This window comes from Pinus tabuliformis, chromosome 8, assembly GCF_031772625.1.
Source record: "Pinus tabuliformis cultivar Carrire ecotype Pingquan chromosome 8, CPIR1, whole genome shotgun sequence".
Taxonomy (NCBI): Eukaryota; Viridiplantae; Streptophyta; class Pinopsida; order Pinales; family Pinaceae; genus Pinus; species Pinus tabuliformis.
The window spans coordinates 1,252,535,551-1,252,547,211 of NC_142294.1; the positions used below are offsets into that span (position 1 = coordinate 1,252,535,551).

General features: G+C 33.8%; 1 pseudogene; it reads left to right on the forward strand.

Moving 5' to 3' along the window:
* Positions 1-1,778: 1,778 nt before the first annotated feature.
* LOC149239914 (cinnamoyl-CoA reductase 1 pseudogene) lies at positions 1,779-2,321 on the forward strand (annotated as a pseudogene).
* The last annotated feature ends 9,340 nt before the right edge of the window (positions 2,322-11,661 follow it).

Consider the following 11,661-nt stretch of genomic DNA (forward strand, 5'->3'; position numbering starts at 1 on the left):
CCACCATATATAGGTGAGGTGGTAGTCAATAGTAATATAATAACCCAACAATGAAGCAAGTAATGGAAGCAACAATAATGAAATGATTGCATCATTATATACGTAATTCAACAACAATAAGCTAAGAAAATTATTTTTCATGTTGCACCATGTGAGTTAGTTCTCTGTTTCTCTAATTGCGTATCAACGTAAGTAAGCATCATTCCTCGTTGCATCCAGTGTTGTATGAACCCTTTGTTCTATATAGGCCCCATCACGAGAATTAGATATCTATCAAGAAAAGGTCCAAGGTTCAGTGCTCCGAAACAAAGGTAGAATTATCCTCCTACGGTGCTCCTATGAAGGCCTCCAATGCTCCAACACTCCTCCTTCAAAGAACTTCAATGCTATAACACCTTTTTCTCTACGGAGACTATGAAGTCAGCCGAGTCAGCGTGCTCAGTAGGTGCTAGATTCTGTTTGGCTCTAAGTGACAATATCTCTTGTTCTTTGCTTTTAAGCGGGGCATGAAATTTATCTGAATATTTTTCCCCAACCCAAGCTTACCCATACAGAAGTGGTTTTACTGCCTAAGCGGCTACTCGACTTGGCTCGGTTACTCAGATACTCTTCATGAGGATTTGGCTTATCTTGGAGATGGTACTTTCACTTGGTTGCTTGGGTACTTTGGACTGGAGGAGACTCCTTTATTATTTGTGGTGGATTGTCATGGGTCATCTATTGACAGGAGGCAATGGTGCCAATCCACTTTAGGGCTGATGCTGAAAGAGTGGCCAAAGTATGAAAGTTCGACTTAGCCATCCATTTGTTGTACCACCTTACCTCCAACAATGGATTCTACAAATATTTGTTCCCAAGCTTGCATGATAGAACACGATTATATCACTATCTAAAGCTTTATTAAACGATTAAAAAATTTCATACCCTACATGGACTACTGCTACTTGCGACCCTTGTTTAATCTAGGCGGAAGACGAAATAATAGACTTTCTAGGCATTTACAGTTCACTGCTTCCTCTAGATTGCAATATGAAATAAACCATGAGATCAGATTAAACCGTATGTGTGACTGGAGCAAGGGGATTCATTGCCTCATGGTTGGTCAAGAAACTCCTCAACAAAGGCTATAATGTCAGAGGAGCAGTTCGTGGCAATCTTGGTAGGTTATAATTAGTACTTTTACCAACATAATTTTGATTAGCTTCACCCATAACTAGGTTCACTATGATTCCATGACGTCCTTGTAATAGTCACTTGTCTTTTATTTAATGACATAAGTGTGTGTTAACTCTCTGTTTAGTTTGGATGGAATGGTTTTTTAATAATTTGAAGATTAAAGTACAGAGGATGGCAAGTATGAGCATCTAAGAGAGCTGGAAGGGGCGAAAGAGAGGTTGCAGCTTGTGAAACTTGATATTCTTGATTATTAGAGCTTAGTCACAACTATCCAAGAATGCCACGGTGTCTTTCACATGGCTTGCCTTCTCAATGATCACCTTGTAAATTTTTTTTATCTCATATATATGCAATATTCTCTTTTATATTCAAATTCCTTCATTGGGATTTTAGGCACATGTTAATTTGTTTTTCATTTGGAAAAATTGTGTATCTTGATTAAACCAATCTAGGTTTTGGGTGGAGGCTCCACCCATCATGAGGGACACATAATTCGTTTATTCCCTGTAAGGCATCTACCCTAAACCTTGGTCATTTCAATCAAGATACATATCATAGACACATGAAAATCTGCACACTCACATTAAATATTATCTATAATGATGCAGAATCAGGTGATAGAGCCAATAGTGGAAGGAACGAGGAATGTTATGGAGGCGTGCGCAGAAATGGGGGTGAAGCGCGTGGTATTTACATCTTCTAACGGTGTGGTTTACATGAACCCTCACAACGACCCTCATGCCATTGTTGATCTGGACTACTGCATTCACACCAATGTATTTATTACTTTGGCTCTAACAACACATAAATATAAACATAAATTCTATGTAGATACAGGTGGAATTCCATGGGCTAATTTTGTTTCTTGGTGTGGGCAGAACTGGTACTATTATGCAAAGACGTTGGAAGAGAAATTTGCATGGGAGATTGCTGAGAGAAGGAATTTGGATATGGTAGTGATAAATCCATGCCTGGTTGTAGGTCCGTTGTTGCAATCCACCATGAATTCCAACACTGATCATATCTGTGCGGGGAATGTAGCGGCGAACTCGTCGACATGCTGGCAAACTTTGCCTCACTGTCCAGTGCCTACCAAGTACACGCTTTCAAAGAAAAAATTGTGGCGTTATTTTGTGGAATATTAAATTATGGTGAACTGAATGAGAAGTGAATTGTTTGACTGTACTCTTATTTATTGATTTTTGGAAATGTTTGAAATATGTAAATTATATATATATATATATATAATATATTCTGTGCAACTTCATGCATGCATGCAGATGTTCAGACGAGATAAATCCAAGGAAGCAGCCATACAAGTTTTCCAATGGGAAAATTAGAGATCTAGGCCTCTCATTCATGCCAATAGATACGTCTTTGGCTGATACTGTGGCCAGTTTACAGGAGAGGGGCTTTCGTCACTATCTATGACAACCTCAAAATGCTTGAGGAGAATACATTTATTTATTATGGAAATGGGAATCGAGTCTTACGCTGACATGAGTATGCAATTAACTTGTTAAATATATTCTTAATGATTAGATATTTTGTTATTATTATTTTTTTTAATAAGCATAAGCTTATTTGGAAGTATAATAACACAATCCTGTTACATATAAACTGACTCAATATGTTTAATATATTATTTTATTTAACTATTTTTTTTAAACCTATAATAATAAAATATAATATTTTTAAAATCCAGAAGTACTTCCTCCTTCCCATATCTTTCTATAAGGGCTCATCCACTAAACACTCTTGCATCTTACTAAGACAAGAAGAGATACCTTGAGGTCATGGCTTTGGATCCAAATGAGGACCACCGCATTACCTTCTAGGACAAGGAGGTTTTGGACCAACCCTCTTGGTTGGTCACCCAAACTGGATGGGTTTTTAACCGAGGACCAATGTGAGCTACGCATCGTACATCATAGATAAGCAAGTGCGATGTCCATCTGGGTTAATCGATTCATATGGAATAAAAGCATAAAGGTAGCATCGATGAAAAAGTTTGGTTAGTCGAACATTTATGGTTAGATGAAAACAAAAGATAGATTATGTTATTTATTTAATGAATTTTATTTATGTAAACACTTTGGGTGTGGTTCATAGTTGGTGAAATAAATGAATTTTAATTTTAATTTTATTAAAGGTAGCATCGATGAAAAAGTTTGGTTAGTCGAACATTTATGGTTAGATGAAAACAAAAGATAGATTATGTTATTTATTTAATGAATTTTATTTATGTAAACACTTTGGGTGTGGTTCATAGTTGGTGAAATAAATGAATTTTAATTTTAATTTTATTAAAGGTAGCATCGATGAAAAAGTTTGGTTAGTCGAACATTTATGGTTAGATGAAAACAAAAGATAGATTATGTTATTTATTTAATGAATTTTATTTATGTAAACACTTTGGGTGTGGTTCACAGTTGGTGAAATAAATGAATTTTAATTTTAATTTTATTATTTTTTGATTTGAAAATGAAAATTTGTTCAATTAATTTTCTTATTATTGGTTGGATGATGTATTAGATGAAAAATATTTTATTGAAATCAAATTTTGGTGACCCATTTATATAAAAATCAAAATTTCTTAAGTCCAATTCCAATATAGACCACACTTATGGTATAATTAAGGTAGACACCAAATTAATATATCAAATTTCTAATTTATAAGTTAAAGGACCCACCTTGGTGTAATGATTTGACTATTATATAAATGTACATATTTTATCCTCTCTAGATTTAAACCTATAACATATAACTTTTATTAGAAAACAAATTATATTCTTATAAAAATACAAAAAAATAACACATACACATATATACAAATATATTAACATTATAAATATTAAATATTCACTTATTTAATAACAATTTCATTTATATCTATATATATTATTTTTAAATATAATAATTTGATGTTCACTATAAAAAAAATTATCAACATATCATGCCTCAAGTCAACTTCGGTTATGTTAGTCTTTTTAGTAGTTATCGATGCAGAAAGAAATTTATTACCAATATAGTTCATGTAGACATGTGCAAAAATGTAACAAGTAGGTGATACCACGGTAATAATATATATCAAGGTAAAATTACAGAATTATAAACTTCATTTAATCACAAAACCGGAGTTTTGAATCTTGATAATTGAGGAGTTCAAGAGTTTTTGGTCCTTGGGATGTAGCATAACTATTGAGAAAACAATTGAAACAATGAAGGGAGACCTACCGACCCTGTCATCACTACTTGACGACCTTGCTTATCTTGTGCTATTTTGTAAATTGTCAAAGTACCGTATTACATACTTTCACTATTTTATGTGTGGGCATTCTATTATATTTAGCCTATTTTATTTATAAATACATTTTGTAGAAAATGGTCCAAAATAATTGTTGGAAGTGACATTTTTTAAGAATATTTTGACCTTATTTCAAGAACAATAAATTTTGTATCCACATGGTGAACTTTAATTGACCTATGCTCTAATAAAATATTGTGTAAAATGAGAGAATTTTTATTCAAAATGAGCTTTTTCGAACTTCGAAGTTGCACTCATGAAATTATTGTAAGGATGGGATGGGCCACATCTTAACTGATAAGTATGCTCATGCATTGACAACAGGGTAAGTATGCTCATGCATTGACAATAGGGCACTCTGAGATGGCATATAATATTCCAAAATGTGTAGACCAACCCCCTCCTGTGGAGGCGGGGAAACTTCTCAACGAGACCATCCTGTTTTAAGTTAGTTTAGTTGAGTTTATTTTATTTATTTGTTTTTATGTGGGTTCATTTCCATGTAATTATATATTTTTAGTAAGAGAAAATTCATAAGTAAGACTCATGAGTGTTATCCGTTCATAAGTGTAACAAGATATCTATTAACATTCTTTTCAAGAAAGACCCTTGAGAGGTATTTTTTTCTCTCTATGTATAAGTTCATGAGTAATTTAATTAGAGGTTTCCTCTATCTTGGCTTCCTGTCTTTTATTCTATAATTTTGATACTCATTTCGGTTGGTTATCCAGCCTGTTGTAGGTGCGTGTGCAGGTTTCCAAGGTGCGGTTTTCATCTGATCAACCATACACATCGACCTTCGACCAAGATGTTCTTGACACGATATTAATTACATTCTTTTCTAAGAAAGACCCTCGAGGTTACAATAATGTGAGTTTTTCTACCTTGCGCATGTATACTTTCGTTATGTTACTCCTTTTAGTAATTATTGATGCATAAAGAAGTTTCCTTTTCCTTAAGAAGAATTATTTTTAAAGCCTACCAGAATATAACGATTACATGTTTTTGTCTTAGTTATTTCTCCATTCTAACTCGTATGACAACAAATATTTTATTTTCGTTTCTTTTCCTTAATTTACCTACTTTATATTGAGAGTTCTCTCGTTTACCACCATAGTGGGTTATTTATATTATTTTCTTTTTCCCATAACTTGTTGTAAAAATGTATGCAAAATTCTCTCCTTTCTCAATAGAAATAGTTTATTAATGTTTTTCACTCATTCATATAAGTAGGGTATTCAATTCTGTAAATTGCCCATTTGAATGCTCATTGGACCAAGTACTACATGGAGCTTGTAATGGGTTCTATCCCCCCTACCCTGTGACTAGTATATCTTTCTATTGTATCTGAGACTGATACTTTCGTAGAATTTTGTTGCGATGGTACCTAACGTATATTTCCTTTTGTATATTCTTACGTCAATAATTTTTTAATATTTCTATCCTAAAGAGTAATCAATTGGATAAAAAATCCCATACTCTGTTCTATACTCTAGTACTTTATGCAGTCATATGACTATGTCTATTATGCCATGCATATTGGAACTTACAAAAACAATAGTTGCAACATTTTTCTCTTAAAATGTTTAACAAAGTATTTACTTATACCAAATTATATTTACTAATACTTCCATTCCAATTACAACCATTGCTTTACTTGATAACAAGGGTTAGAATTTCCATATACAAACCCTTTCTTGGTTTTTTTTCCAATTATTTTTCTCGTCTACTAACATAAATAACTTTTTAAATCTTATAATAAAAACAATGAAATAAAGGGTGTTACAATTGTTACCATCGAGAATTTTCTTGAGTTCTCGAATCTAGGTGCTTCTGAGGATGCTACTAGTGGGCACTCTTGTAGCTTCCATAGAACTGATCAGGTGAATATCTTACCATTACCACAATTCTCATTATGACCACTACTTTGCATGTCAACAAGGGTTATAATTTCCATATACATATTTCTGTTGAGAAACTTATGTGTTGTTCTAGGTGACAGTCGGTTTGATTAATTCTAGGATTGTGAAGTGCAGGCTCCCTGGGAGATAGCCTCAAGCTCTGTGAAATTTTGGGCAGAAGTACGTGTTCACTAAGTGCTGACACTACACAATGCAACTCAGCGAGAGTCCGGCTTCTAGAGGGTGATCCGATCATCGGAACTTTAGCAAAATTACTAAGTGTGTGAGTGAGTGAACTTCTGGATATGTGATCTTGTGAACACACACTCAAAATGACTCGACAACAAGATGCCTCAAAACATCAAGAAAACATATACTCAATGTGAATGACTGACTGTGCAGGCAACAAGCGCGATGCTTGTGACAGATCATTGAATGACCACAGCGATGCTTATGAAACAGTGCATACAACTTCATCTGTGAGTGCGACGTATGTTTACATGGTGAATAAAACTTGTACACAAGAAGAGGGACCTTGTGCATGACCAGAACATGGCTACAAGGGTGAGATTGTGATCAACATGCAAAATGATGTCCATTGAATGGTGAAGCAAGGAGGGTGCAAGGACTCAACATGAGGTCATGAGGTGAGCCTGAGTGCTTGCAAAAATCAAGTAAAAATCCAAGGGAGGCTCCGAAATTGGATGCAAGCCAAAATTTTGGAGGGTGTTGCAGTTACTACTATAGCACCCCAAACTACTAGGTTAATTACCCAGAGTTAATTTTAAAGTTGACACATATGATAATTCATAAATAATAGGCCTATGGACAATCCGTTGCACAAACATGGATATCATGGAATGTTAAATGTATAAAATAAATGTTCATCTCTATTTTTCTATTTATTTGTCTCAAACAATGATTATAAATAGTTTGTATAATACAAGTAAAATATTGAAAAAAAATAGTATACAATGACGAGAATAAAGAATATGATTTGCATAAAAATAACACAGGACTTTTTTTCCCTTGGAAACCAAATTTTGGGAAAACCAAGAAGAAATGGATTTTTTTATTTCTTTTAATACTAGAGAAAACTTTTACAAGTTGTAGCTAGATAACTATAGATAGAGACTTGGTCTATTCTTATTCTTGATGGTTCCTTTACAATGTAATGATTATATTTAAGACTAATATCTAGTCTCTCTGTTGTTGTTACTTCATTCTTTCTTTCTTCCAAGCCTCAAACTATCATGCCAATCTTCCCTATTCTCCTTCTATTTGGTTCCTCTTGACACTTTAGGAGGAAAAATGATTGAATTTTATGTTTAAATTGGGTTGGAAAATGGAGATAGAATCGAACATGGTAATATAAAAATTTCATTGCAAATTAGCATTGTACAATCTAGTTATCATTGAAATAATTCTACAATGACTTCACATTTTTTTAGGAAAAAATAGATGAATGCACAAAAACCATTTTTCTATCTGACATGTAACTATCATTATGTATATTTGTTTATGTGAAATTATGTGAAAATATAAAATATAGCTGACTTGGAAGAGTGGACATAGATTCGGATCCCGAGGAGCAGAAGTATACTATGCAATTTGAAAACCCAAACCCAAGAAAATCTATTTATTCCCCTACCTATCTCCCTAATGAATTTATGGCCCTACTAGTGTGAGCATTGAAGTTGTGTATGTGCCACCTGATTGAAGGATAATCCAATATTGTTCCTATTCCCATGGCATGTGTTGAGGAAGTCAACATGCAATAAAGGGACAAGAGAAATGACATGCAGAAAAAGAGGGGGAAGGAAGAGAACGTAGTGGGATATAGGGAATGAAAATGTTGGCATCATGGCTACATTGTTGGCCTTGGTGTCAACCTAGAGTGTGATCTTGTCACACTATGCCAACCAGGTTCTTATCACATTATTGATGTCAATTTTAAAAGGATGCAAATGTTTTTGGAAAACATATGCCTTATGATGGTATCCTAATGATTGTAGAGGAGTTGCAAGAGTCTTGATGATTACATACAAGTTTCAAAAGACTGTGCAGAGTCTATAACATCTGCAGGAGGGTGGAAAAGGCTTGGAGTTGATTGAATGTGCAATTTTGGGTAGAAAAATATAGTAACACAGGTTCCTAAGAAAGAAACCCAAGTTACAACACATCCTATAGATTATATTACTTGACTTATAATGCACTTCTCGAATAGAGAGGGTGCATTACTGTTGTAAAGGAAGGAAAAATGAAAAACTTGAGGCAGAAACCTGGAATTGCACAAGGTATTCAAGTGTTGAAGGTTTTCCAACATATCTTTGATCCCGTTAAACATTACCATCAAAATATCCTTGGGTTTTCTCATGGTAATATGAAGGGAAAAAGGTTATAAGAAGGAAAGAGTTTGATCAGTCTAGTGTGCATTACTCATGAGTTATTTTTGGAATAGCTGATTACAACAAGGCACAAGGAGGAGGTGCAATCTAAATACTTAATTAGAGAACTAAAGGAAATTTTGTGAGGGTTCTTCATTTCTTAGTGATAGGCCTCTAAATTAGACATAAATTAAGGCACATATAACCATCCTTGAGCACATTAAACCTCTCTTTTTGCATTAGATAATGTATTTTTAACTTTAATATGTTCATTAGGAAGGTTTATGGATAATTTCATACTTGTGCCTAATATTATTTACTTTTGTAGAATATTGGGTAGATTATGAATATTTGGAGGAGATAATTTGGGGACTTTCTCCCTACTATAGGAGGATCAATATTAAATAATAAATTAAGAATATTCTAAAATAATTTCATAGATTTTGGAGCTCCAATGACTAAGAAAATCTAGGAATGTGTTCCTTATCATTTAATGCAGATTCCTAGCATTTGGAACATGATCCACTAATTAAAGGATTTTGGTGGGGAAAGATTCTTCCTTTCACGGGGAATTATTCCTAATCATTTTTTATAAGTACCAAGTCAAATTTTCCTCAAGGGGTGGTTTTTTCTTAGTCTTCTTGTGGAGAGAACTCGTATTTTTGCAGCTCCACTGTCATTTCTTGTAGGGATGTATTTGTATTGATGGAAATAATGAAGATTGGCGCCATGTTCAGTTTCTAAATCTTGTCCTCCTCCATAGGACTCTGATTTTCATTGGGCTTGGCCATTGTAGGAGTCTCAGATCCCTTTTGTATCATTTACGTTTCTTCTTTTCACTTCTTATTCACATGCATATACTGTTATTGTCTTTTTTCTATTTGTGCATTTAATATTAATGATTTATTGTTGTAGGATTGGGTTAAATGGTTGAAGTAAGTTATTTTGTAGGATCACAAGTATCATTTCATCATTGCAACATCTTCTGAAGTTCATAGTAATCATTGAGTTACTTGGATTAGTTTTCTTATTCCCAAATCTAGATTTCTAGAAGTCCATTGTGGCAAATAACAGTAAATTTATGTTATTTTTTATAGAATTATAACAAGCTTCAATCAAGATTATTCCACTTTATATATATCACAAAACATTATATTTAATAATAAAATTTCCCCATTGCATTTTCACTTGATTATGTTAGGTATTTGATAGATTTAATAGCTCACTAGTTCTTGAATTTATAGATTCTAGACTAGTAATTTTCTGCTATTTTTTAGAATGGGTTAATAGAGGTATTTTGAGTGATTCCACTTGGAATGGAGACCTAAGACATCCTAGTCAAAAAAATAAAATTCCCATCCAATTTGTATTTGATTTTCCTTGTCATTCAGTGAATTATACTTTCATGCAGTAAACATGCAGTTTCCTGTAGGAACTACATGATCTCCTATAGGAGCCTTCCAACATGTGCATACGTGCCCATAGTCACTCAAGAAGATTTGTTATTTTCTCTTAGTGTTGAATCAATACCCCTTGGTTCTAAATCAACGATTATGAATGACTAAAGACCACTTAGGACTTTCCTCTTTACTTATGCAAACATTTCAACGATTTGGGCTAATAGACATATTTATGAAATGGATAATACAATGATGATTTCCAAATCCAATGAACTCTGTTTTTGGACCTAAACCCTTTGAAATGTAATTATTGACATTTAGTTCATCAGATTTACTTTATGTAATTAGAATAGGTTTCTTGCCTTGTTTTTTCTTTCTTACAATAGGTTAAGGTTTCCATTTCGAGCATTTCATTTTCAACATTTAGTTTAGGATATGATTTTATTACGTTCGCTCCATTACATGATGACATCAAAGGAAGGAAACATTATATGTTGCACATATACTGCCAATACCTCTTAAGTTTGTACTGACCTTGGGTTGATAATTAAAGTTGGTATCATTGGGAGTTTCAACATTCTTGTTGCAATACAGAGGCTCATTGTTGTTTGGCACCATTGCTGGGGAGGTGTCAAAGTATGGATTGTTTTCTTCCCTATTTGATTCATTTCTTTTACTTTCTGTAAAAACAAAATATATTTTCATTAGCCATATTTCATTTCAAAAACATAAAATTTCATTCCATTAGCATTCTTATTCAAAAAATAAATAAAAAAAACCTTCTCCAACACCAACCCCCCCATTTGATCACGTGGTGTAGTAAGAACCACATCATTGGTGAGCTCCAATATTGCAGTAATGATGTTGCAACTCCTGGGGCTCCATACTTTACTCCTATCAACCCAGTAGTTCGTAACAAACTTGGAAGTGACGTGCTATATGCACAAGTACTAGCTCTTATTGCAGGCTATCACTTGATCAGCTGGCACAAGTTCGCTAGGAGCTGAAGCCAACTTCTATGAGTTCTCAGAAGAAGATTTTAATTGTGATGGAAGAAAGCTAACTCAAAAGAGGCTATTCTATTTGCAGAAAGATAATGAAAGATGAAAGGAAACGTAAACCCTAGCAAACCCTAGTTTTACCCACTAACCCTATTTTTGCAAGAAAAGAGACGGAAACTACTGAAATGGATTCCATTGACTATTAACAAGGTAAAATGCATGTATTCAAGCTACTTTTGAAGGAAAATGAGAAGAAATCATCTTTTTGTACTTTTGAGCAATTTTATGCAGAATTATTATGCTTGTGTTTTAACTATTTGTGACTGTGTAGAGGTTTGGTGGCGAAGGGAGATGGCGTTGGCATTTGCAGGAGGTGTGGAAGGTGTGGAGAGTTCCTAAGAAGTCCCTAGTACCCTTCTGGAGACTTCTATTGCGATCATACTTCAAAAAATCACTCGCATGAACTTCTATAGGAGGCTGCAGGGGATC